General features: G+C 37.6%; 1 protein-coding gene across 2 annotated transcripts in view; it reads right to left on the reverse strand.

The window, feature by feature from the left end:
• The window catches only part of LOC144637839 (cellular tumor antigen p53-like), a 35,613-nt gene extending 24,973 nt beyond the window's left edge, over positions 1–10,640 (reverse strand). The window contains exon 1 of one of the 2 annotated variants that reach the window (XM_078496924.1): positions 10,590–10,640. The gene's annotated coding sequence lies outside the window, so the exon portion shown is untranslated. Of the gene's footprint in view, positions 1–9,826; positions 9,941–10,589 lie in introns of those variants that run through there. The other variant, XM_078496923.1, reaches the window with a different exon arrangement.
• Positions 10,641–13,019: the final 2,379 nt, after the last annotated feature.

A 13,019-nucleotide genomic window follows, 5' to 3' on the forward strand; every position in this document is an offset into this window, starting at 1 on the left:
TTCGAGGTCCAGCCGATCACTAGACTTTCTCAAAGTCCGTTTCCGGTAATTAAGTCGTCTGTAGCGACTTCGTCGCTCCAAAGAGTCGACTTGGGGCAAGTCTAGCCGATCACGTGGGACTAAATTTTCCGAATCACTGATCATTGGTTTAATTATAAACATTTTTCCGTTTAGAATCAAAAATCAATTCTCAACGTTTTTAAGGTGGTTTATACGGATTTCCCGACATAAGTTCGCTAGACAAAAGTGCTTAGAAATAATATGTAAGAGTTAAGAGAAAATCCTTTGATTTTCCGCTCTTAAATCACGCTGTTTATTTCTCGTTTTCTGGATGGTTTAGGAATTAAATTTGCTACAAAAGTATGCAAACATTTAGACGTGGGCAATTTCTTTTTCGGATGCTGACATCATCAAAATCACTCGTTTTATGTATTCATATGTAAAGTGTATTTAAAGCACAATAGCTCTTTTACTTTCTAATCTTTTGTTCAGGAAATGCAAACAAATGCTTACAGATCAAATGAAAAACTGGAGGCATTCCAACACTAAACAATTATTGTCACTGTTAGACGGCCCTGATTCTATCAACACTAAAGCAGAAGCTTTTTTCTGAGTTGTCAAAACATATTAGCTATTTTTGATGTAACCTGCGATCAGGCGTTATTTTTCTCGCGGCGGAGGGGTCAACGGAAAAATGAACGCCTGATACAATTACTTGTCGAGTCGTCTAGTGTCTGTAAAAAGTCCAGAATCTGGACTTTTTTCTGATTGGTCAGAAAACAAAAGGCAACATTAAAACTCTATCCTGATTGGCTAGTTGAGTTCAAGTCTAATTTCCGGTCCAAAAATATCACGCGTAGAAGATTGTTATCATGGCGGGTGTTGAGCGGAATGAAGTAGAGAGCGAGTTCTTCTAGCTTTTAGAAAATCTCTCAAGAGTTTTGTTCACAAAACATTTAAAGACGAACAAAGGGAGTGTATTCAACGAATAGTTTGTGAAAGAAAAGATGTTTTGGCGGTGCTTCCGACGGAATTCGGCAAGAGCGTGATCTATCACCAATGGTGTCGAAGATTATTACATCACACCACCAAAGACGCCAGACGATCGTGCCAGTGACGAAAACTACAACCTTGAAATGTCTAACCTGAGCCTTACACAAAATCAGCCTTTGCAGAAAACAAATTTTAAAAACCATCCGATCAGCTCGTTCAAAAGGGTTATTCAAACACACGTTTGTGAGAGTAAAAATATAATTTGAAGGCGCTAATCACGCTTATCTGATGGCATCGCCGACATTCTCGACGACGTTGACAGATACTTTAATTAGGGGGCGGCAGACGACTTCACAAGAAATTGTATCAGGCTTTCCTTTTTTTTTCGCCTTCCCTCCGCCGCGAAAAAAAAGAAAGCCTGATCGCAGGTTATTTTTGATGAGCCATTTCTTTTGCCAAGATTGTGTTTGATGACAAAAGGTCGTGTACATGACACGGTTCTAACAGAACTATCGTTGGCTCTTTGTAAACGTGTTATTTGTGTAAGCTAGTTTATTTTGCGGACCTGTGGTTTCAGGGATTTTTTTTTTTTTCAACTTTTCATATTGGCCATGTAGCAAAAATCTGTCGATAGTGCTAAAAAAAAACACACCTCAAAAATGGCAAAGTTTGTGAGTCGAATCTTATAAAATCGCAAAGTTATATATTATTTTCAAAGGTAAACAAAGCGGGAAAAATTTATAGACGCTTTAGGGGGAAAGGGCAAATGTCTGTAAAATGTCCCGACTTTGTGAAATCATATTTTCGTTATTTTGCAAGGTATGACTTCAAACTTAGCCATTTTACTAATTTTAAGTGCTCTTTCCGGCAGTGACGATAGATTTTCGGTACTAACTTTGCCAATATCTAAAGTTGAAAACTTAACAACCGTGGATGGGTCGATTGTCAGTCTATGGTTCTTGCTCAATCAAGTGATAAGACCGGAGGCTGGAAATATTGCTCATAAGCTGAATTCTCATAACAAACTTTAAAAAATCCATAATAATCAGTAAAGAGAATTTGTTGTTCGGCCTTCGGGGAATGCAAAGGTTAATTCATTTTGATTGTCGAACTTCAATAGACAATTTCCGATATATTTTAAAAAATTGAAACTCGGCTTAGAGGGTCTTAGAGGATTAGGGAAATGAAACAAAAGAAACTGCATTAAGGCCGGACGATAAAAGCCTAACTTTCTTTTGTTGTATGGTGTTGGTCTAAGTCACGGAGCAAAGTTTCATTTTCAATACGAAAGAAACTGGAAAAACACACAATAATCTTTTTTTTAATGTGATACGCGTCAGGTAATCTGTAAAACGTTTTCGATATGCAAAAATTCTGTAAAAACGTCTTGCCGTGAAATCACACAGCGTTAAATTTATTACGAAATTTTCTCTTAGTTAAAAACACTTTGTCGCTGCTTAAGGGTTAAAGATAAACTGATGATGTCTGGAGTGCCGGCTTTTTCGAAAGCAATGGATAAAACAATAACTAGTTATTCTGAACAGATCCAGAAAGCTTGAAAATTTAACACAATATTTTCTGCTATTTTTCATGAAGCATGCAACAAGTAATGTTCTTTTATTCTAGATCTGAAATAACCAGTTTAGATTTATCAGAGATAAGTGATCTGTTCTCAAGAATATTTCCAAGACTGTGATAAGAGAGTGTCAAAAGAAAACATTGTAATGTTGTTGGCGCGTGCCGCGGGGCGCGCCGAATGTTAATTCGCGCGCAGCGAAAACAAAGGACACGCGATGGTGACAAATTGACTCTTGAAAGAAACATAAAACCTGTTACATTTTGGAATAACACAAACGAATTGACGCAAAGACCCTTGACAACAAACATTAGGTACAAGGTTCATAAAGCAGGGAAATTAAAATCCTCTACGATTTGTACGGTTATTAATTTTGGCACTAAGTAAAGAAAAGATAAGTAATAGTTAGATAATAGATTGTGAAATAATAACTAGTATTTCACAACAAATGGTTGCACGAAAAGAAACACAAAAATATTTTGAAACTATAGGAAGTAAAACGGGAATAGAGTTTGTGTACTTTTGTATAATTTACAAAGTGGTTTACAAAGCTCTACAAAAACAATAAGAAAAACTGTACACTTTGGGCCTAAAAAGATCTCGATATTGTATTTCACAAGAACAAAGTCTGACTTTTGTAGATGGGTTGACCGATAAGAACTTTGGCTCTATCGTTCAAGTTATTTTTGGAAGGGCTTAATAATTGCTTAACACCAACCTGAGATTTTAAGCATAAGTTGCTGTAAAAGATGGGATTTTATTTGTGAAAGTGTTTTGAAAGCGCTCTTCAAATCTAAAGCAAGCACGGAACTCTTTAGCGAACACGCATAACTCCAGTTTAAGCGTTTTAAACGCAATTTTCATGAATTTTATAGCAGATCCGACACAATACCTTTCTGTGCCACTTTCAGCCGGCTATTCAGTGTAAAATCTTTGATTGATTCTTGGAAAAATTCCCAGACGAGGTACTTGCAAAATCATTTAGCGAGTATCTAGTTTACCGGCAAACTTTGAGAAAACAAATCAGTTTCGATCATAAGTCTGCTAGCTTTAACTGAATGAAAGTCGCATTGTAGTTAGCTTTTCATGAGATAATTTCGGCAACAACAATAATTTGTTTGTGTCTTAATTAAGTGAGCTTGACCCCGAAGAAATCTGCTTATTGAAAGATGGGAGTTCATCAAATCCCCTGCTCACTGCGCTAAATAACTGCTTTATGTCAGGGTTTTGCGCGCATTTAAGACCATTAGTGAGTGCTCAAGTGCAACAATTTTGTTCCTGGGTGTTCGCCAGGTAATTATAGCAGAAAAGAGCTTTCTTTTGATACTGGCAAGTTATGCAATCAATAACTCTTTCGTAACTCAGCAAAGAAAATATTTTGATTGAAGTATGTCTTGGCGGCAAGCAAAAGAAAATTATATAAGTGGCTGCATATGTTTTATACTGCACGTACGATATGTACAGATCATGAACTTTAATTCAGACAACACAGAAATGGGGTCAGAAATATAATCGTCTTTTACCATTTGCAACCGGCTGCTGTTTCGCTTTAGCCTTATTTCTTGTAAGGAAGGTTTAGCCTAAACGGCCTATAGCCTTAGATGGGCTTAATGATAACTGACTGGCAATGATTGAGTCCCGTCAGAGTATGTTGTGCTTCCCCTGACCACGCTTAAAATCACTTTTTACAAAAGAAACCTCACAACTGTAGCTGAACAATGTTGAAACTAAACAGTTATGTATGTCCCGGGGAAGCAGGGACGCTTTTCACAAGCTGTAATATATATCTAGACCATGAAAACAAAATCGTGATCGATTAAACATCTTAAAAACAAAAGTTTGTGGTCTACAGTAAAAAGATACATTTGCTAAGCTAATCACGATTTTATGTTAATTAAATGTCACTGTTTTGACTTCTTTTTACCTTCAATTAACCACACAAGCACGAAATTCGGTAATTGGTGTAAAAACTGTTGTTAAAGTTTGTTAGAGTGGTGTATCTTATTGAACATCAGTGATCCATGAGGGTTTTTACTCTCGATCGTAAAGCAACACATAAAATTGCGTATTTTGCACTGTCACAAAATGCGCAAAGCCATCTGCTAGCTTTCAAAGCTACTTAAAGCTTCATTCTCTTACCCTGCACATTGTTTGGCATTCTTATTTTATTTTATAAAGCTCTGATCTTTTCTTTTTAATTCGAAAGTTTGCTGTTGTGCGTTGTTGCTGTTGTTTAGTGTTACGTATAAATGGTCCTTTGTCAATGCCTTAACCATCGCGTGCGGGTAATTTGAACAGTTCAAATTGCTTAATTGCATCTTTAGTTCAAAGTAAGTAACCCTTCATGTCCAATCTTTCGCTTTAGCGCGCACGTCATCCAAAAAAATTACGCGCAGTCAGCATATAAAAAATTGCAACTGAAAGCGTTATGATTTGCGACGGGAACTTGAAGGCGTATTCTTCCTATAAATTGAAAGGGGGCCTCCCATTTGCCGTGACTGTTACTTACGGGTCCATGTTAGAAGCGCACGCCCTTAAGCCTTAAAAGTTACAAAGTCAGCAAAAACATTTGACAAGAAAAGCCTATTAACTATTAAAAAAAGTTATTTTAAAAGGGCGCTATTCCAACTTTTTCGCCTCTGTATTAGAAGGGGACGTGCCATATGCTGTTACGTTTTTAATTATTTACCTGGCGTTCTCTGAAAAGATATCCGTATCAACAAAGTCCATAAACTGGTAGCAAGGTAGATAAGTCTGGTATCAGACTTTTTCAAGTAGATTTACTGACTCACGTTTGTACAAGGTCCTCTAAAAGACCAGAACGGCTTTGTGCTTTTATCGTTAATCGGTGGCTTTTAAGCTTTTAATGATGCTGCGATAACCATTTGATGAAAACTTTACTTGACAAACGGCACGCGCCAAATGACCCCCATAGGGACACACGCCGCACGTGAAGATGTGAAAGCAACAACGATCTTTCAACAGGCTTCCAAAACAGCAACAAAAAATCATAAACATCTTTTATTAAAACGCAGGAGGCTTAAGTTAATTTAAGCCAGCAATCTGTTAGAGAAAAAATTGCGTGCATACGAGCATACGCCTTTCTCAATTCGTGACTTGTAACGATCGTGCCTGGATAATCTGAGTAATTCTTCAATATCGGGGGAAAAGCGAAAAACGACACTGACATTTAAGTCACTGTGGGCGGCTTGGCTTCTGGCCACAATTATACTTTCTGATCCGTGCGGTTTGTCCGGATCTAAGACTTTGTGGAATTAAAAAACCGCAATGGAAAAGAACTATTTTTGTTACAGCTGAGACAAAACTGCTACAAATCAGCTTTTTTTTACAATCAATTAAATCAGACATCATTAAGATATCAGTAATGACTTGTGGTTTTTATAGTTGGTTGAATATGCTCTCCTAGCATCGGTCACGGTTTTTGATTTTGCAGATCAGCAAATAGTTCAGATAAGGGCGACGGAAAGATAATCTTTTCAACAAATTATGTCTCTGTTATTTGAAGAGGAAGTTCACGCCTGATTTATAACCCGTAAAGTGATGTTTCAACATCCTGCTTTCATCAAACGGAAGATTTAACATTGTAGTACTTCATATTGTGCTTAAACTGCAAATTTTGTCCAGTCATGCAATTCAGTGCACTTAAAAAAAAGTTATTTAAAAACTGCCCTTCTACTTTTAAAAAGTTCCTTTCAGTTCTAAACTTAAAACATTCAAACTTTTTTTGCTAATTATAACCTGATATTCTTTATAAATAATAATAAATAAATTGCTATATTTAGAAAGGAAGCCACATCGGATCTTGTTGGTTTTCATGCGGGTCCTCTATTCAGGTCGTTTAGCCTGTTTCAGGCTCTCGGTTTGTGGGGAAGAGCGAAAAAGCGGGCGGGCGCGAAAGACGAGGGGGGAAGGCGAGCGAGGGCTCTCCCCGCTCGTCCCGCGCCGCCCGCCGCCTCCCCACAAACCGAGAGCCTGGAACAGGCTAGGTCGAATTGGAATTTGGAAATGTTGTTTTTTTGTGGAGGGACGGACAACCGGAGAACCCGGAGAAAACCCTCAGGGAGCAAGGACGAGAACTAACAACAAACTCAACCCACCGTCATATGTCGCCGGGTCCAGGAATCGAACTCCGGCCACATTGGTGGGAGGCGAGCGCTCTTACCACTGCGCCATTGGCCCTGCTAAAGGCCGATAGTTGTAAATGTTTGGCGGTATACTAAACAACAGATGCCCTTGTTGATTATTTCCAAGTTTTCATCACCTGCTCTACTTGAAAATGTATGTAATTTTAAGGAAAAATTTTGATTCTGTTCCTCGTGTCCATTTGTCTTCTCTCAAAGGGGTAGCAAATTATTGGAGATTTCAGTTAGGCTTCTGGTACAGACGTTAGCAAATAAATAAAATAAGAGGGTACTTGTTAAACGAAGGTAGAACTTATCGCCTTGTACACAATTTAGCAGACCCTGACATGAACTTGTCTCGAACAACTTCGCGCTGAAACAGACTTGCGAAGCTCTTACAAGAAGTAGAGTCAAGTTTTACTTTTCGCAACGCGGCAACGCAACGTAACGCGGCAACGCTGCGACGAATTTTTCAGGCACTGCGTTGGCACGATGTTGCACTGAAAACAAGAAACATTTGACGCAAATTGTTCGAGCAACCGTGAAACTGATGAGTTTGTAAGACAGAATGCACGAAACTTAACGCCGCGGTATTGCCAATTGCAACAGCGCCATAAACTATTTCTTCAGCCAGCTTTATCCTGACCAAACTGAGAATACTGTATTTTAAATTTGCGTTTGGTTCTCTCAGGCAAAATAGGCTAGCAAGGCCAATAAGGATTCGACCTCCTACGAAACAAAACAAAATAAACTAGTTGCCGTAAACTCTCAATTTAGTGCCATAAATTTTATCTGCCCAATATCAGAAAACTAGAACAGGCAGACTTTTTCCATTCTTAAAGATTTCAGTTTTTTGCCGAGAAACACGTTGGAAAGGTGAATCACTTTACTAGTGATTTTCCAAGAGGCGTATATGTAGAAGAGAAAGCTCATGTATGAAAATGCAGTTTTATACGATTCTTTTTTACGCCATGGACAATTAATTCCAAGCAACTGAGAGGGAAAGAAGACTGCTTAATGTGTTCAGCAATGTTAACAAAGATTCTTCCATGCGAATTTTTAACAGAAGCACGTATACAGCAAATCTCTCAGTTCCCACTTCACATTGATCTCAAACCGTCAGGTTTTATAATACCGTTCTCTTAAAATAGGCGATATTTGTATAGCTGTATGGGCGCATTTTAAATTTGTTTCACTTATGGCTCGGTTTGCACCGTCATAATTTGTAAGAAAGGGATAACTTCCTCGCAAAATAACCAACAATTAGATTTGTAACAGCATTACTTCTTCAACAATAAAGTTCACTTTTGACGCGTCGAGGGAGAGAGCGCAAGACAGTTTAATGAGGGCAAAACGGTATTTTCATGACGTAAATCACATTTAGTTATTTTCCTAAAAAAGAAATTAATTACTATATACACTAAGAATTTCTTAAAATATCACAGCTGAAAGCAAAGTAGCTGAACTATGAGGGAAGTCAAAGTGAGTGGAACAACTCAATAAATGTATCAAATCAGTGAACTGCGACCAGTTGAGACAAATATAGTTTTGATGTAAATATAGCCCCTTTGCAGCACGTTAAGGCTAAAAGTTTTCTTTGATGAAACATTGTGTTTTGAACACTGTTTTATTAAGAAATTTCATTAACGAAGTTCCAAACTGAAAATGGATCGGTTTATAGGTAGTGCTGCAAATCCGAGTCGTACGCCGTATGACGAAGCGCCATCTTGCTCAGAACACCTCCGTTGACAAATGAACTTGATTAACGGAACTGGTTGAACAAAATGTTCTTTAATATAATAAGATTGTTTTACTTTTTAGAGGCAGAAAAGTCTAGCCAAAATAACACTAAGCTTTATAATGTGTACTGGGACTGACTAAAGCTGGACCCTAATATTTCACGTGATTCTTCGGTTTTTGCTAACATGAGCAATCATTCAAACATATAGTCGACCACTTTTGTCCTTAGCAACTGATTCAGGAAGACATCAGAGCCATTCAGTCATAAAAACGTTTATCTTATATTCGACCGATATACATCATTTATCATTTTTTGAAGGTCTCTTTTGTTTGATATGAGTGCATCAAAACAATGCAAAGTTCTAGAAAGACATGATTACAAAGCTTTCTTTATGATATTTATTCAAAGTCGTGCCTAAACCACACCTTAAATTAATCTACCTGAGAAATTTTAATTGAAACAGTAGATGAACTTAAGCTTTCAAGTCAAGATGTATCGACTAGTCATCACTTAAGCCGTGATGGCACTCATGTAGACCATAAAATAAATTGCATACTTACCCGATATCTGCACTCCTGAAAAATCTGCTGTGTGCGTAAATTCTTGTTCTTTGTAGCGTAAAGCATTCAGAGGCGTAGACAATGAACAAAAGCGATGATGCAATTTCAGCAATTTTGAAAGAATTTCGCAGTTGAAACAAAATACTTTGCATTTACAACCCAAACAAAAGATGTGCTTGCCAGTGTAGAACTGTATCGAAACCGAAAGTAAATGAATGAGTTTTATTTGATAATTCAGCGCTAAAGCGGACACGGTTAAGATTAAATCAAAAAGAGTTACAAGTGTATTTTTGTTTTAATTAAAGATCATATTAAACAATAATCTTAACATTCACTTCCGCTTCGCTGTGGTCGCTTGTAGCGGGTAACTCGAAAGGTAAATCGAACATATTAAACAATGTAAGACCGGCCGAAAATTATTACAACTCACACAAACTCTTTAAAATTCGTTACAACACAGAAATCACATTCGTTAATGGTTGTTGTAGTAGCGATTTTAGAAAAGCAATGCATACAAATTGACGAAATTTGTACTGTCGAATATAGATTTAGCTGAGCTTATAATTCAAACAGGGGTTAAATATACCAGCTAAGATTTCTACTACAATTACTATAAATGTTGCAGTTTGCTCGAAGAGCTAAAATGCTAAGTTTTATCGCATAAAAGCGAACCGTTCTAAACAGAACCCATTTAAAAGATAAATTGCTAAAGCGGCCTCGCACTACAAAATTGCCTGCGCCAAGCCCGAAATGTAAAAGTCAAAGTTAGCTTGCTAGTGTTTTCAAACATAATAAAATTCGATTCTGTGCTAACCTGCAAACGGGAAAAATGGCTGAGTTCTTCACAAAAAACTTCGCACAAGACTTATTTCCCTTGAAGACGTACTTCGTCTCAGTGGAAGCGATCTCCCTTAGTGGTACCGGGTCAGTTGACTTAGCAGCCGAGCGAATGAGCTCATAGCTTTTTTCCTCTGATTTACATATATAGCGCGGATTTGGTAGTTTTCCCTTACAAATGCGTCATCTCGAAAGAGGAAACGAACCCTTGTTTGATATGTGATATGCAGAGAACTCCGAACAGTTTACATCATAGTTAATAGAGGGGAATGGTTAAGAAGTCCGGCAAACATCAAAGGAGCAAACAAAGAGGCCAAGATTTAGGTTGGAAGGTCCATGAGAGTGCACATCTTTTGTTTTGCGCTCATACACTATGCATAGGTTACGTAATCGCAAAGTTGTTATTGGTTAGTTGCATGAACAGACGAAACCACCTATTGTATTTTGTCAGGTTTTGTGCACTGTCAACCCCCGAAATAGCGAAAAAAAAAACCTATAACAAAGAACTTTGTCGGGCTTCATAAACCATTTCCCTCTATTAACAATGATTTTACTAAGCCGAATATGGTCTCCATAAACCCGCACGTTCTATGCCCGAAAATCGAAATAAACACAAACCACATTGCAGCATTAAAAGGGTTTACCCTTTCAACATTTGTAGATCTTATAGCGGCAGACTTGCGGTTTATCTTACATCCCAAAGCGTACAAATCGATACAAATTCAACATGTAATGCTTACCTTCTAAACTTGTCTACCCTCCTCAATGGATACCGCAAAATAATTTTGGAACTTGCTGCAAGGGTCAACTTTATATGACGTACGAAAAAGGTGAAGTATTTGTGACTAACCAATCATATGCGCGTTGAATCATATTGTATGTCAGGTATTACGTTACGATTTTCATCAGTCAAACTTTGAGGGTTTCTAGGTCAATTATTTAGCAAACGCTGCATTTGCGTAATAGAAATTTTTATGTTAGTTTGCGAACCCGAGCGGGGATTGAGTGTAGGTTTTTATCGACTTTTACACGAAAAATTTGCTAAATGCTTTACAGCTAGATCAGAAATGACCTCCTTCTCTGCCAACCAGTATCAATGATTGACAAATAGTCATAAGGCACTCGACTTTCTTGGTAAACGCGAGTTTTCCCATCCCAATGTTTTTTTATTGGTGAATGACCGTAGTGAGTTAAATTAAGACAGCATCCTCTAGTTATTTCGAAGGGTTTTACAATTAAAGCTGTGTTGCGTTTCGAACCACACCCTCCAGAATTCGGGGGGGGGGGGAGGAGGGTGTTACTCTAGCTCCTATTAAAGCTTCCTTACATATGTACGTGCAGCCCCAAAGAGTATGTTTTTTTAGCCGATTTATTCTGAAAAGGGGTTAGAATTTTGCCATTCTGGTCGGAAATGGGGCATGCTTTTAAAAGAGAACTATACAGGGTGATAAATTATTGAACGTTTCTCCTTAAACGACGTAAGATGGAATGAATAGAAGCAAGAAGGGATATTTAATTTGATAAAATGCTTTCAAATGCTGCTTCACATAGGAAATTGGGTACAATTGTTTCAAATCGGTAAGAATCAAGGTTTTCAGAGATTAGGTCTGAATTAAGGTATGGAAAATTGCAAATTTTTAGGATTTGTGAATCGGGCAATAATGCACCCCTCACGAAAAATTCTAAAAAGATTCACCCCCCGGGACTGGGACATACACCAGCTATGTAGCTACTAGTAAGGTAAATACCTCACTTACATGTGTTCGCCGTTAGGAAATAAGTGTTTGTTGCAAGATTGTCAATAAGTTAATACCTGATACTACATAAAACTGGTATTTACCTAACACGCGGCGCTGACCTCCTAGCAGGATAATCATTTAACTCGAAGCAGGCTTTCTAATTAGTTTCAAATCATCGAGTGGTGAACAAATTCCGATAATTTTGATACATTTGATAGCTATACTTGGAGTCACAATTAAACATAAACAAGACATGTTTACACTGAATTTAAATCATATTTCCCAAAATAACTTCAACTGTACGGATTCTACGAAATCTCAATGCTTTTCATTGAGTTTTCGTGACGAATTTGCTGGAGTATGCATACGCAAGATTTCTTTTTAAGGGCTCTTTTCATAACAAGGTGAAAAGCTAATGACTTCGGCGCGTGCCAGTTATATAATTAGCACCGAGGTTACAGGAAATCCGGAGTGAAAGCACGGACGTGCTAATTAAAAACAAATCACCGCTTCAATCATTATGCTTTGTAAACATAACTTTGGAAAAGTGCTTGGCATTGCTTAGCACAATCTGCATTTGGATACCGTTTTTACATCTGCATCGGTGATTCTACCAAAGTCATTCTTCAAGTTTTATACAAAGATATAGTAAAGTAAAGCTCTAAAAGGTTAAATAAGCCGAGATGTCAAAACTTTGAGAAAAAGTCTAAGTTTGTAAAAAGTACATTGCTTGGTATTAGTTCTTGCTTATGCCTTAACAATCTTTTTTAATTCTCCTCTAACCCTTTAAGCGTTGTCTTACATTAGGTTATACAGAAGTAAATTGAATAATCTGGCAACACCTTAACTCTATTTGGAATCAAATTTCAGTGTGCCACTATGCAAGAAGTATTTTGTGGAATAAAAAGTATTAAAGTAATTTAAAATCAATAAAAGGCAGTGAGAATAAAACATTAATTTAGTTCACGCTCCAAAAATTTGAGTGAACCCCAGAAAGGACGATTTTGAGTGTACACGCGTGACGATGTGTGCGCGCGTGTCGATGTACGCGCGTGGAACTTGCGCGAATTTGCTTAGGTTGCCTTCATGCACATAATCATTGAAATCAGTGCAAGATATCTTTTATCTTCAATTTGTAAATAACCAATACAGTACACAGCCATATTTTTTTATTATTCGTAGCCATTCTTGTACTGAAAGACAGCACCGATTACGTGTTATTGGGGTTTGGGTTGTCACATTTTAGGCCAATTTTTCTTGCGGTATTGCGGTAATTTAAATCTAAAACTGCGGTATTGTTGTATTCTCCAAACCTGCGGGATGTGTTTTCTTAGCGTGTTGGTCGACGAAAGTCGATATAAAAAAGTATCCTTCACTTTTATCCGACCATTTTTGGCCGTTTCTGGTCATTTCGCCGAAAGCAACCTGAAA

The sequence above is a fragment of the Oculina patagonica genome, chromosome 14, assembly GCF_052425735.1.
Source record: "Oculina patagonica isolate OP01 chromosome 14, crgOcupat, whole genome shotgun sequence".
In the NCBI taxonomy this organism is placed as follows: domain Eukaryota; kingdom Metazoa; phylum Cnidaria; class Anthozoa; order Scleractinia; family Oculinidae; genus Oculina; species Oculina patagonica.